The sequence below is a fragment of the Stenella coeruleoalba genome (assembly GCF_951394435.1).
Source record: "Stenella coeruleoalba genome assembly, chromosome: 14".
NCBI lineage: Eukaryota > Metazoa > Chordata > Mammalia > Artiodactyla > Delphinidae > Stenella > Stenella coeruleoalba.
Window position 1 is genome coordinate 2,990,760 of NC_137160.1, and position 15,439 is coordinate 3,006,198.

The 15,439-nt window shown below is 45.8% G+C and overlaps 1 protein-coding gene across 3 annotated transcripts in view; it reads right to left on the reverse strand.

Moving 5' to 3' along the window:
- ZNF236 (zinc finger protein 236) overlaps positions 1–15,439 on the reverse strand; it is a 161,165-nt gene that overhangs the window by 141,773 nt on the left and 3,953 nt on the right. Inside the window, exon 3 of one of the 3 annotated variants that reach the window (XM_079942238.1) lies at positions 551–1,171. The exons of the other annotated variants lie outside the window; for them this stretch is intronic. The gene's annotated coding sequence lies outside the window, so the exon portion shown is untranslated. The remainder of the gene's footprint in view (positions 1–550; positions 1,172–15,439) is intronic. 3 annotated transcript variants of the gene reach the window in all.

Below are 15,439 nucleotides of genomic sequence, written 5' to 3' on the forward strand. Positions count from 1 at the left end.
GTTGTGGCGACACTAGAAGCCTTACTTTGAATGGCAAAGGTTCTGTCAGCCGAGTCTTTGAGCCTCCCTCGGGACCAGGTCCGTGAGGAACACTTCCAGAACCGGGGTTTCCGCGGATGCGCGCCACAGTGGACCTCCTTCCCGGGTCCAGTTGTTTATACGTTTATGTGCACAGTTTTCCATTTTAGATGAATTCTTTCCTAATGCTGAGCTCGTTGAAATATAAACACTTCACGGTTCTATAAACAATTTAAGCCTCTTTTTGATCTTTTAGAAGATTGTAAGTTTTTCCTTATTACAAATGAATACATCTCATCGAAGAAAATTCACATGAGCAAAAAGAAGAAATAAATAAGCCCTGTGATCTCACCAGCCATAAAAGGCTGAGCATATGGGGACAATTTTTTTTTTTTAATTCAGGACTTACTATGTACACTGTTATCGTGTACTTTTCCATTTACTACTTGATTATGAATATTTTGGTAGGTTTTCCCACCCTTTTCTAAACTATCCAAAATATTTTTTAAATAAATAAATGAATCATCATTACCCTTAGCCACTTGAAAGATGTTCCAAAGGAAAGCGCGGAGAGTTCTGATCTTGCCTGGACCATTAAAGCTGGTGCCGGTTAGCCTAGACACAGGCAGAAGGGAACAGTCAGCTAGTAAACGACAGCCCTGGGGCTCATGGTTCCCTACGCGGAGGGAAGCACGTTTTAAGGCCTCAGAACGGCAGTCTCTCCCTTTCTCATCCTCCGGCGCCTCCCGATGGCCACGCTCAGTAAGTACTTCCTGCACTGTGCTTGCATTTTGTTGGTCTGTTTATGCATTTTATTGGTCTATTTATGCATTTTATTAGGCAGGGCCGCTGCATCTAACGTGCTAACCGTGTCCTCTTTCCAACTGATATACCTGCTGTTCCTCCTCGTTTTGAGGGCTTTTCCTTGGAAACTCTCAATGAATGTTGCACCCACTCACTGCTTTCTGGCAGCCCCTTCTCATGACCACCACAGGCCAAAGACTAGAGTGGTTGTGCAGATCTCCACCAACTCTGCCCTCGGTGGGCAAGGCGACAGCGGTGCTGGATGATCGTGTTTTCAACAGGAGAGTTTCAGCAGCAGCCCCGGCCCTCTATCCAGGCCCTAGGTGTATGTGGGGGGCGCACCTGTGAACTGCAGGAAGGAAAAGACACGATAGCTATCACTGGTTGGTGCTAAGAGGTCCTAGCACACAAAACGTATTTTTTAATATACTTTTTTTAAAAAAAATGTTGCTTTTTAACACCTTTCCTTTTAATCCAATCATTTAAATTTATACCTTCATTTTGGGTTGAGGAAATAGAGCTACATTTAAGACCGATCAAGATGATGTGTGTATTGGCCAGGGTAGAGAAACAGAACTAACAGGATGTGTGTATCGAGAGAGATTTATTTTAAGGAATTGGCTCACATGATTATGGAGGCCCGGAAGGCCCAAAAATCTACAATGTAGGACGGCGGGCTGGGGACCCAGGGGAGCTGTCAGGTGGCAGAATATCTTCCTCTCAGAAGGGCAGTCTTTTTCTATTAAGGCCTTCAACTGATTGGATGAGACCCACCACATAATGGAGGGTAATCTCTTTACTCAAAGTCCATTAAATGTTAAATGATTTTAATGTAAATCCCATCCAAAAAACACCCTCGCAGAACACCCAGAATAAAGTCTGACACCCTCACCGAGCCAAGCTGACACATACAACTAACCACCACAACGAGCTAGAGATCTTCTTCAGTCATAACTTGTACGACTTTCGAACAGTGGCCTCGGGATTTCCCTGGCGGTCCAGTGGTTAAGATTCTGAGCTTCCACTCTGGGGGCATGGGTTCAATCCCTAGTCAGGGAACCAAGATCCCACATGCCACGTGGCGCGGCCCAAAAAAAGAAAAAAAAAAAAAGGCCTCAAAACACAGAGCTTGGACTTCCCTGGTGGCGCAGTGGTTAAGAATCCGCCTGCCAATGCGGGGAACACAGGTTCGATCCCTGGTCCTGGAAGATCCCACATGCCGCGGAGCAACTAAGCCCGTAAGTCACAACTACTGAGCGTGCGTGCCGCAACTACCAAAGCCTGTGCTCCCGGAGCCCGTGCTCGGCAACAAGAGAAGCCACAGCAGTGAGAAGCCCGCACACCGCAACGAAGAGTAGCCCCCGCTCGCCGCAACTAGAGAAAGCCAAAAAAACCCACAGAACTTCCAGGGACATTAAGCCAAGTCGTAAAACTGCTGGCGCACCTCTACCCGAGCAAGCCTACATCACAACACCCCTTCTCCAGAGGACTGGGGAGCAGTGTGAGCTGGGACCACTGCAGCCTGTCTCTCATCTCCTCCTGGGCCCCTCCAGGCCTACGTGGTGAGTTATCAATCTGGTTCCACCTCAGTGACCCGTCTACAGCTTGTACTCATGTGCCCCTTCTCCTCTGTACTTCAAGACTGTTCCACCAGCCCTTCCTGGGGACCCTTGGAAACCTAATCTCTGGACCACCCACTTTCCCCACCTTTGGTCCTGCCCCAGAGAGACCACGATAGACACTTTTTCATTACTTACTTTAATATCTCCATGTAGTCATCTGATGGGTTACCATGCTCTATCGATTCCCTTTTAAAATCTCTGAAAATTTGTCCCTTCTCTTTCTATTCCTACTGCAGCAGCCCATGCCTGGACCTCCAGCACCTGGGGTCCATCCTGTTAAGTATGCTGCCCCCTGCTCCAGGGTAATCTGCCCAGGACAGGGCTATTCTCTAAAACATAGATGCAATCATGTCATTCTTCTGCTTAAAAGCTTTTGCTGGTTTCCAGAGCTTTCACTATAGACGCTGAACTCCTCAGCATTGCATATGAAGCCGTAACTCCAGCCTTTTCTTGCACATTCCAAACTCTTCTTAAATTCCTATTATGAGTTTAATTGTGTCCCCCAGAAAGAAACGTTGTCATCCTAACTCCCAGGACCTCAGAATGTGACCTTATTTGGAGACAGGGTCTTTAGAGAGGTAATCAAGTTTAAATGGGGTCATCGGGGTGGGCTGTAATCCATTAGGACTGGCGTCCTTCCAAAATAGGGAAATTTGGACCCAGAGACAGATACACACAGAGGGAAGACGATGTGAAGAAGGCAGAGATCAGGGTGGTGCGTCCATAAGCCAAGGATCATCAGAGATTGTCCAGAAACCAGCAGAAGCTAAGAGAGAGGCGTGAAGCAGATTCCCTTTCACAGCCCTCAGCGGGAGCCAACCCTTCTGACACCTTGATCTTGCACTCCCAGCCTCCAGCACTGTGACCGGATAGACGTGCTGTTTAAGCCCCAACCTGTGGCTCTTTGTTATGGCAGCCCTAGCAAGTGGCCACTTTCCATTTCTCCAACGCCCACACAGCATCATGGCTCCAAGATGGTACTCATGTCACTTCTTGGGCTTGGATGTCCTTTTCTTCCTTGACCCTTTAGCAAACTCCTACTCCTTCATCTTCCATTTCCTACCAACCACCAATTTCATGTCGACTTCTGCCAACCACAGAGGAGACAGGCTGCTCAGCCGTTTGGTCAGAACTCCATGATGCTGCATTTTCTATACAGAAGCCAGGTTACAGGACACCAAGAAGCACAGCCCTGCACTGCTACCTCTCCCTTTCTCCAAGTGGACAAGTCGGCGGACTTGGGACGCCGGCCAGCTTCTTCTCTCCACGTGTGCCTAAAGCAGCCAGCTAGTGCCTGCAGACTCGGGCCTTGTTAATAACTGGACTTTGGCAAGACTTCAAGATGTGGATGTAGATGCTGGGGGAAGGCTGACTCCTCAGCTTCATCAGATGGGGCTACCGTGTGCAGCTAAGAACACAGGTCACTGGTAACTCTCCCAGAAGACCAAATGTGAATGGATGAAAAGAACAAAACAGAGTACCTGAAATTATGACTGTCCCAGAAACTAGGAGCCATCTAGTCATAGCACCCAGGAGAAAATTCCGCCCGGGACCTTGGCCTCAGGAACGTCCTACCCTATGCAGCGAAAAGGAGCGAGTTGGCGATGACTCACTTTCCTTCTTGCCTTGTTTCTTCTGTAGCAGTAGGAACGGTCCCGAATTACTGCCATCGCAATAGTAGCAAGACGAGCCATGGTAATAGTTATTGTTTGCATTTAGTTTTTAACTGTTTGCAAGTTGCATCAACCATAACATCATAATCACTTGATTGTTAACATGAAGAAAAAAATCCCAAAGCAAAGAAATATAAACGACACTGTCACTGTATTGAAAGGAAAGGGATCCATATCGAAACAGATTTTAAATTTCCACTGTTTAAGTACTGCCCTGTCACTTCCACTTGAAATGTCACGGGTGGTGAGTGCTGCCAGCAGCGTGGATCCGATGGCTCTGAGGAGAACGCCTTTGAGGACAGACTTTAAGCAGCAGGAAGGAGACGCAGGTGGTGAGTCAGTGGCGAGTCCTTCTGTGCAGCTCCTTGCACTGCGTCATCGGCAACAGTGAAGTGGCTGTTTCCGTCTTACTTCTTTTTTCCTAAGTGACCTTAGCGTGAATCGTGGTGGACAGTCTGCATTCAAATAGAAAGCTCTTGACCCAAACGAACACAACTTCTCTTTAACTTCTCAGAAGACCCTTTAAAATGCCTGGCAGGCAGTTAATCTGGGTGTTTGTTGGTCCCGGATCCACAGCCCGGAAGGGACCAGGGAACAGCTGAGAGGCAGCGAGCGGAGGGTGCCTGTGGAGCCCAGCAGTGCGCTCTGGGTTCCCCGTCTAAGGGTCTCTGAGGGTCCATCTCGTGCCCTCGACGGTCACCTGCTGGAGTCTCAAGCCAGAGAGAAGCAAACCCGGCCTTGATGCTCCTCCCCGACTAGGTCCAGGCCATGCTGTCACACCCTCCATGGCCCACACAGACCCCTACTTCTGGGACGTCGCCCCTGCCCTCCCCCAGGCACCTCCTTGCTGCCATCTCCACACTGAAGGGAAATGAGAAGTACCTGAACATCACAGGGGTGCTGGGTATCTCTGTCTTTGCCCTCAATGGTGTCAAGAATGCAGACTCTCAGGCCCACCCCAGACCTCTTGAGACAAGATCTGCATTTTGGCCAGATGCACGGGTCATTCTGGGGGCACATGGACGTCTGAGAAGGGCTGGGCTGGGTGACTCTCCCTACCCTTGAGTTGCCAGTGGGACTAAGACATGTCAATGACTGCACCACTGCGGGAAGGCCTAAGTGTAACTCTGGAAAGAAAGGCAAATTGAAGAAGAATAGAACTGAGAGAAAATGGAGAGAGAAGGAAGGAAGAATGGAAGGAAGGAAGGGCTGTGGAAAGGGAGAAAGAAAAGAGAGCTGGAGAGAGCAATTTATATGAATATAATTTATATGAATTTGATTCACTTAAATGAATATGATTCTGAGTGGCCAAGGCCTGTGGACAGTGGAGAGGGCTTCAGGTCTGATCAAAAGATACAACTGGCACTAACCTGCCTTCTGGTATCCAATCTAATAAGGAGCTAAGAAGCTTAGCAACTGGAAGAGTTCCCATTGACGTGAATTTCCTTTCTGCCTCCCCAAGAATCTGGGTTGTTACCCAAACAACAGGCCATCACCCTAGGATTTTTATTGCTATTTTCAGAGACTATTTTTTCCTAATATAACTTCAGGTTTGTAACCATATCTTTCTTTTTTATTTGACTGAAAACAAAGGGCACGATATCTCAAAATACTGCAGTGTATTTAGAAACATGGCTCCCACATCACCTCACTCCAAATGTTTGAGACAAAAGAACCAATTAGAAATTCACTCTACTTCAGCCTTTCATTCTCACAGCTGCTATTTCAATGGGCCCAGTATTTCCAAAGAAATATATTTTGTATCCTCAAATGTATGAATTGATACTTTAAAAAAATTATTATTTTAGGGCATTTGTATGTGTGTGTGTGGCCACGGGCGACCAAACCACAAATGTCAGTAACTGGGAGGTCTGCCAAAGAACACCTCTCATCACTGGTTTTCCTATTACTATTGAATGCAGTTCATTAGGGGAAATGCTGAAAACCCACTGAGGCCAAGGGCTGTATTTCATGCGCTGCTGTACCCGCCGCACTTTGCCAAGCAAAATGTCAGGCACACAGGAAGCTTTTGATAGAGGTTTACAGGATGATTCTGTACAACGTTAGCACCAGAAATTGTTCCGCGCCTCAACCAAGGACAGGAAGGCAAGTCCTTCCCACCACTGCACTTGCGGCACGGGGCGCCCTCCAGCTGGAGGGGCAGAGTCTGCCACCGCCGTCCCCCCTCTGCCCGGGAGCCGTGTGTGCTCCAAATGCACAACACCCAGAACCTCAGGACGTGACCTTATTTGGAAACAGGGTCTCTAAAGATACAATCCAGTGACGACCAGGTCCCACTGGATCAGGATGAGCCCTAATCCAAAGCCTGGTGTCCTCACGAGAAGAGGGAGGTTTGGACACAGACGCAGAGACAAGGAGGCCACAAGAAGACACAGCCACACAGGAGAGGTCCACAGGAAGCCACAGACTTCACGGGGAAGGAGGCGGCAGAGACCACAGTGATGCAGCCACGAGACGAGGGACACCGCGGACGGCCAGCAACCACCAGAGGCTGCAAGACGCCGGGATGGATCCTCCCCGAGAGCCTCTGGGGGGAGCGTGGCCCCGCTGGTGCCTTGTTTTGGAGCTCTGGCCACCAGAACCGGGAGAGAATAAGCTTCTGCTCTTTTATACCAACAAGTTTGTGTCACCTGCTGCAGCAGCCATAGGGAATGAATCTACATTGCAACCTTTGTTTCGGAGGCCTCCAGGCCACGGGGTCTTTGTAGGAGGCCTGTGGAGCATGGACTTGATTGTGGGGCTGGCCCACTGCAGCCCTGGGAGCCTCTGCGGGCCTGGCAGCAGGGGGCACCTCAGCCACAAGCGGCGGCCACACAGCTTCTCGCTCATGGGTGGACGGACGGGCAAAAAAACAGGCCAACAGGGCACTACTTCAGCAGGAGTTCAAAGGACATCCAAAAAGGTTGTTTGCTTCCTTTTAAAAGATTGGTAGGATTTCTGTATTTTTTTTCCCCTGAGGGTTGGAGAGGGAGGGAGGAAGTAAACTTTATCAGATCTTCTCAACTGCTGCAGGGTAACTGGACTCAGTAAATTAAAAAATATTAAAGTCCCGGGTGGCACTATCCGTCCCAAGTGAGGCCAGGCACCCAGGGCTGCAAATATGTCAGTTCAGGAGCATTCTGGGAGAACACACACTGACTCTGAGTCCTTTTTAGGCTCCACTGGATGAGCTTACATCAAACATAAATGGTCCAAATATACCAGTTAAAAGGCAAGACCAAGAGAGTGGATTCAATAAATGTGACCCAACCATACGCAAAGGGCGTTATGCTGATTAAAAAACGATGTCAAAAATTCAAATAATAGGATCCCGTTTACATAACACTCTTGAAGTAACAACAGCTCAGCAATGGAGAACAGATTACTGTCTGCCAGGGGCTGGGAATGGTGGGAGCAGGCTCGCAGGTGGGACTCTATAGCAACAGCCAGAGGGGCTCTGCAATGGACCAGCTCTGCGTGTTGACTGTGCAGGTGGTGACATGAAAACACACATGTGAGAAGGTGGGTTAGAACTACACACATGTTGTACAAGTGTTACTTTCCTGGCCTTGACACTGTACCATAGTTAGGTATGATGTAAGCACTGGGGGAACTGAGTGCTGAGTACAGCTCTCTGTACTATGTTTACAACTTCCCGTGAGTCTCCCATTATTTCAAAATAACAATCTTAAAAACACTACAGGATTTTATATATGGTATGAGTTCCATCACACAAACAACTGTATTTGGACAGAATGAGATATAAGAAGTAAATGCATATTTAAAAATTTTTTTACAAAAAACGTTAATGACATAGCTTTCCGTTGAGGCATGAACATCAGAGTATTACGACTTTCACAGGCATCACTATTCAGAATAAATGGAACCTGTTTCCTTCTCTGGTTCATAAGATAATAACCTGGCGAGAAAATGTGAGTGATCAGTAAGTAGTGAAGTTACAGAAGATGTTCATGCTCTGTTTTGGTGAACTGCTTTTGTCTTCCTCTTCATAAACCGAGCACTCATCCTTATTTTAAAGCACGTCCTGGAATCACCACTGGACTAGTACAGAAACATGCGTCGTGTCTGGTGCAGATCATGTTCTGAAGAAGCGGTGTTGCAGTCAGATACAGAGTAGGTCGGCGTCACCCATGAGGTCACAACTCCACAGGGTCAAGAAAGACTCCAGTCAGGTTTGTTTCTTACAGGGAAAAGTATTACAAGTATGTCTTGGGGGATTATGAAATTTCAGGTTTTCCAAGAGAAGTACTTTTTTTTCCTTGCACCACAAACAGTTCTTTTCTGGATCATATGATCAATAAGGATGAAATGTGTTATAGCTGACAATGCGGATTCAGCCTAATTCTCAGGCCAGTGTCTCAAAGCATTGCTCTAATGCACTGTTGGTTTATCCAGATTGAGTTCTTTTTTCTAATTGGAAACTCAATGTATTTAAACACACAACCCGTGTAAAAGTCATCTTTTCTGAAAATATTACCTTGAAGTTTTAGCACTTTGTTTTGAAGGCTGGGATTTTCGACACATCATGAAGTCAGCCACCTTGCAGAGGCCCTGCTTGCTGCTCCCAGGAGGTGATTTAACACAAAAAGAACATTCCATTTGGTGATCTTCATTGGCTGGTTCTTCTTCATCCATTGTTCAATGTTTATCAGGTCTTCACCTTACTCCGGGCACTAGCCCAGGTGCCTCAAGGTTTTTTTTTCCAATGATAAATATTAGTTGAGAACTTACTGTCTACAGTGAGAAATTTATACAGGTGAACTAGATAGGATCCTGTGCTTCCATGAGCTGAGTGCGAGGGACGTGAGGACCTAGGAGAAAGCCACTGCAGTCTTGCTAGCCCACCTGTTCCCAGCACTCCTTGGGTATTAATTCTCTAGGTACCAAGTATCCAAGGATAACTACGACACTGTTCGGGCCCTCAATGGTATCCCGGTTTAGTTCAGGGTCAAGAGGAAATAGGTACCAGGTGCAAGTGCTACAGAGACAGAGAAACGGGGAAGGACTTTGCAGGCAGAGAGGAAAGCACAGGAAAGAAGTGGAGGTGTGAGGGCTGTGCCTCTCTCAGGAAACCACTGGAGGCTTGGTGTGATGGGGAAGCAGGTGAGAGTGAGAACTGACACGGAGAGGTGAGAACCCAGAGAGGCCGGTGAGTGCTGAGCGAAAGGGTCAGGCAGCAGCAAACAAGTCATCAGACATCTCAGTCATCAGAGCTGAGGTGTGCAAGGAAGGTCCAGGCAATGGCCAGTGGTCATAAGGAGATACTGGGCTTGAGCACCTAGAATTCTCTTTTCAAATATGACTTATTAAACCAGTGATCTGCTTCTTTTGTCCTATTCACTCTACTTCTCTAACACACATGCACAGTCACACACACATGTATGCTGCACAGTCTTACAGATTTACCTGCTGGGTCAAACATGGCCCTTGTCCATTCCTTTAAATAGTTTTATGGAAACCCAAGGTAAGTAAAATAATACAATTCTCTCTAAACATATTATCTGTACAATGCTAAACAGCAGTGAGACTACATTCTCCAGCCACACAAAACTGATACATTATTTTATTACCACCTCCCTCTACCTCAGAAGAGAGTAATTAGGACCCCGACAAGGGAACTAACCTAAGGGGTCTGTGATCCAAAACCGGCACGACAACTCCTCCCATGCCAGCAAAGATGCTTGCGAGGGTTTTTGTTTGTTTCTTAATAATATTATTATTAAGATAATTATATAAAATATAATTATATATTATTTATATTATGAATATATTTGTATTATTTATATAATTATATATATTATATTAAATATAATTATATAACATATAAAATATTATCGTTACTGGTTTTTACTTGCAAGTTTTAATTACAGCTCTGCATGGAGGTCTGACTACAGCTGTTACGTATTTTCAGCAGCATGAGCAAACAACCTCATTATTTTATTTACAAATAAACTCCCAATGCACTGAGCATCTAATCCTTGGTCAGCAGCTGTTCTTCTAGCAAAACGTGTCCAGTGCATCTAATGCTTGGTCCACAGGTATCTCAACTGCAGCAGGGCTCAAGGCTAGACCCAATCCTGCCCTGCAAATAAACCCTTTGAAATGCTCCATTTTGAATGTTATAAAACCTCACAATAATGCAAACACTTCTTTGTTGGGTCACCTTCTGGAAGGCTCCAGCCATTTACTTTAAAGAGCTTTTTTCCATTTAAATAAAATACTCTCGACTGATGGTTTTCCTCCTTGGATCCCTGGATCCAGGAAACAGGAGGCTGGTTCGGCCTTGTCCTGTCTCTTGTGGTGCCTGAAGGCTTCCTCCCCCTTGTGCTCTTTTAGCTCCTGTCACAACAAAGAACACCGCCTTCCGGCTGCAGGCACTGCCCTCAGCACAGCACCTCATTTAAGGCTCGCTAAGTCTCAATGGGGTTAGCGCTGTTTTTACCTCTGACCCCCGACCCTTTCATGAAGAAAGCGAGGTTTAGAAGGGTTCAATAATTTTCTCAGAAGCATACAGCTATTAAGTGGATTCAAATCTCAGGAGATCAGATTTAAATCCTGTTGGGCATCTCGGTGATTAACGGCCAGTTTCGGCCAATTAGCCCCTTCTGAAGGCCCCAGTGGTGCTGAGCTAGCCCTTTCCTTCCATCCCCCCTCCCCTCCCCCTCCCAACTCCCCACCGGTGGGATTAAATGTCACAGGTCTTCACTCCATAGAAATGGAAGGGCTTTCAGAAACACACAGGAAACAGAAGAACAGGACCCAGGTACTGCTTTCATTGTCCTTGACTCTACAGCCAAGGGCTCAGTTCTTCGCGTGCCATGTTGCACTGGTGGCGAAGACCGAGAGCTATTTTTACAGCTGCCTCGCCAGCTCTCCCCACGTCAGTCTTCCCCGTAAACAGCCTGAAGACTCCCCTCCCTCAAGCCTGGTCTTTGTCTTTGCCCCTCACAGAAGTAAAGAGGCAGGAGAGCTGCACGAAAGGCACCGGCTCGGGAGACAGACGGGTCTGGCGTCACCATGTGCCCTCACTTCTCTTTGCGGAGGCTTGGGTTTTTTTTTTTTCTTTGTTCATAAAATGGGATAATGACAACTGCCCCACAGTGCTGTTATTTTGGCAAACCAGGTGTCAACCACTGCCCCCTGCCCCTGCCGGTCTCCTCTCTCTGGACTGTGTTAAGGAACTTTCTCTCAAACCCCTCTGAGCGGTGCCTTGGAGCCTGCTTCCCCGGGAGGGGTCTCCTGCGCCCACGCCCCAGCTAGCTGGACCCCACTCACTTTGCAGTGGCTTCTGGCCTGGGAGCCCTGGACCCTTGTCAGGCTGTGGCCCTCTCTCTTCAGGCATCAGGACAGAGGCTGCAGAAGTGGTCCTCAAGCACCACCATCATCACCTGGTCTTTTCCGTGCCCTGTCATCCCCGCCTTCTCTCTGTCTTAAGGCCTGGCTTTCTAACTCATCATGCCGCACAGAATCAGTCTAAATTAACATGAAAAGTGAGCAGTGACGGGGTTCTGTGGGCACCCATCTCCTCCTGAAGCTCTAAAACCAGCACAGCAAGGTTTAGAAGGCATGGAAATACTACTGACAATTGTTTCGGAGTTCTGAGGGCTCCTCTTCTTACAGCAACCCCCTCCCGACCCTCTCCTCCAACTCCAGCTTCACAACTGTGCCTTTTAGCCCATCAAGGACAAGAAGGCAATCTCAGCCACTTCCTCTCAATGGCTTCTTCCTTTGGCTCTCCAGTGCTCCGAAGTAAGTGCTCGGAAGGACTCAGTTAATTCTTGGCCAAGACCTTGGGCCCGGTTACTGTTTGTGAGGAGGGAAGTAGGTGAACTCCGTTCTCTGGTTTCTGCGAAGAAACCACTGGCACATGGTACCTGCTCAGCAAGTGAAGAGTTACCACCACCCTCCCCAGTGAAACTCTGCCCGCCACCTTCTCGTGCAGAGTCACCATTTAACTACTGCCCGTCTGGACTGCCGACATTCTTCACCGGTTTCCTTAGGTGTAAAATTGAGATTATAATTCTATGACCTCATAGAATTACTGCAATAACTACACAGGTAATATATGTAAATCACATTATGCAGCTCCTATTGCGGATTGTTTTAAAAAGTACTTATTGCTATCAGCCAATAGTTTGAAAAACTGTTTGAAGCAAAATTCGCAACAACATAAAATCACCCATTTTAAAGTAAACAATTCAGGGGCATTTAGGACATTCGCACTGTTGTGCGACCCCCAGCTCTATCTAGTGCCACAACATGCCCATCACTTCAATATAAAGCCCATGCCCACTATGCAGTCAATCCCCCTTCCCCCCCCAGCCCCTGGCAACCAACAGTCTGCCATCTGTCTCTAGGGATTTACCTATTCTAGATATTTCACATACATGGAATCATATCAATACAATATGCAGCCTTCTGTGAGCGGCTCTTTTCACTTACCACAACGTTTTTGAGGTTGATCTGCATTGTAGAATGAATCCATACTTATTTCTGTTTTGGCTGAATGCTATTCTATAGTATGTATGCAATCCGACTTCTTTACCCATAATTCTCAGCCGATGGATAACTGGGCCGTTCCCGCCTTCCTGACTCTTGCGGCCAGTGTTGCTACGAGCGTGCACGTACATATATTTGTTTGAGTTCCCGTTTTCAACTCCTTTGGTTATATACCCAGGAGAGTAATTGCTGTTCATATGGTAATTCTATGTTTAACTTCTGTGTGCGTATTTTTTTTCCGAGGTAAAATATACATAAATAAAACGCACCACGTTAGCCATGCTTCAGGCCGCAGCTCAGTGGCATTTAGTACATTCACACTGCTGGGTAACCATCACCACCGTCCCTCTCTAGAAGCCATTCATCTTCCCAACTGAAGCTGTGTGCCTATCAAACAACGACTCCCCCGGCCACAGCCTTGGTAGTCGCCTTGCTATTCCCTGTCTCTGTGAATCCTGACTGCTGTAGGTGCCTCATACAACTGGGAGCATAAAAGGTCTGTCCTTCGGTGACTGGCTTATCTCACGCAGCATGTCCTCAAGGTTCACCCGTGTTGTAGCAAGTGTCAGAATTTCATTCCTTTTTAAGGCTGAATATTCCATCGTACGGATGGACCATATTTTGTATATCCATTCATCAACTGATGAACATTTGGGTTGTTTCCACCTTGTAGCTATTGTGAATACTACTGTTATGAACATGGGTGTACAAAGACCTGTGTGAGCCCCTGCTTTCAATCACTTTGCACATATACTGAGAAGTGGAATTGCTGGATCATACGGTAATTCTATTGTTAACTTTTTGAGGATCTTCTATACTGTTTCTCCCACAGTGGCTGTACTAATTTACATTCCAACCAGCAATATATGTGGATTCCAACCTACATCCTCACCAACACTTGTTATTTTTATTATTATTAGGGTCATCCTAATGGGCATGAAGTGGTATCTCTTTGTGCTTTTGAGTTTCATTTCCTGGATGATTAATGATTTTGAGCTTTTCATGTGCTTGTTGGCCATTTGTATATTTTCTTTGGAAAAATGTCTATTCAAGTCCTTTGCCCATTTTTAAAACCAGGTTGTTTGACTTGCTGTTGGGTTGAAGGAGCTTTTTTAAAAATTTATTCTGGATGTTAATCCTTTATCAGGTATATGATTTTCAAATATTTTCTCCCATTCTGTAGGTTTTCTTTTCACTTTCATAGTAATGGCCTTTGTTGTACAAATTTTTAATTTTGATCAAGCCTAATTTATCTGTTTTCTTTTATTGCTCATGCTTTTGTGTCACATCTAAGAATCAATTGCCAAATCCAAGGTAATGAATTTTTTTTTTAAATTTTTTGGCTGTGTTGGGTCTTCGTTGCTGCGCACAGGCTTTCTCTAGTTGCGGCGAGTGGGGGCCACTCTTCATTGCTGTGCGTGGGCTTCTCATTGAGGTGGCTTCTCTTGTTGCGAAGCACGAGCTCTAGGCATGTGGGCTTCAGTAGTTGCAGCACACGAGCTCAGTAGTTGCAGCACATGGGCTCTAGGGCATGCGGGCTTCAGTAGTTGTGGCTCACGGGCTCTAGAGTACAGGCTCAATAGTTGTGGCACACAGGCTTAGCTGCTCCGTGACATGTGGGATCTTCCGGGGCCAGGGATCGAACTTGTGTCCCCTGCATAGGCAGGTGGATTCTTAACCACTGGGCCACCATAGAAGTCCAAGGTTATGAATATTAATCCCTGCATTTTCTTCTAAGAGTTTTATGGTTTAGCCCTTATATTTAGATCACTGATTCACTTTGGGTAAATTCTTGTATATAGTGGGAGGTAGGGGTCCAAATTCACTATTTTGCATGTGGATGTCCAGTTGTCCCAGCACCATTTGTTGAAGAGACCATTTTTTCTCCACTGAATGATCTTGGTGCCCTTGTTGAAAATCACTTGGTCATTTCTGGATTCTTAAGCCCATTCTGTTGACCCATACGTCTAACCTTATGCCAATACCACACTGGTTTTGATTACGGTAGCTTTGTAGTAGGTTTTGAAATCATAAAATGTGAGTCCTCCAACTCTGTTCTTCTTTTGAATTTGTAGATAGCTTTCTCATCTTAACAATATTGAGCCTTTCAATCCATGATATGCAATCTATTTCAACTTATTTAGGTCTTCCTAAATTTCTTTCAGCAATGTTTTGTAGTTTTCAGTGTACAAGTCTGTCCCCTCCTTGATTAAATTTATTCCTAAGTTTTGTATTCTTTTTGATGCTATTGTAAATGGAATTTTTTCTCAAATTCCTTTTTGAATTGCTCATTGGTGGTGTACAGAAATACAACTGGTTTCTGTGTGTTGTCTTGTACCCTGCAACTTTGTTGAATTTGTTTATTATCTGTAGTAGGATTTGTGTGTGTGTGTGTGTGTGTGTGTGCATGTGTGTGTGTGTATTCTTTAGGATTTTATGTATAGGATCATGTAATCTTCAGTAGAAATAGTTTTACTTCTTCCTTTCCAATTTGGATGTCTTTTATTTCGTTTTTTCTTGTCTAATTGCTCTGGCTAGAACTTCTAATACTATGTTGAATAGCAGAGGTGAAAGCAGGCATCCTTGACTTGTTCCTTATCTTAGGGGCAAAGCTTTCAATCTTTTTAGCTATTTTTAAAAAAAAACTTTATTCTTCCTTTTCTAATTACATACAAGATTCATGTGAGCTTTGAAACCAGTTCCACACAGCTTTAATCATCCCTGTACTAGCTTTTTACTTATCAAGGACAAAGGTTTTGATTTTAAAATAGCCTTGTCTTCCTCTTATTGTGGTTTATAAGT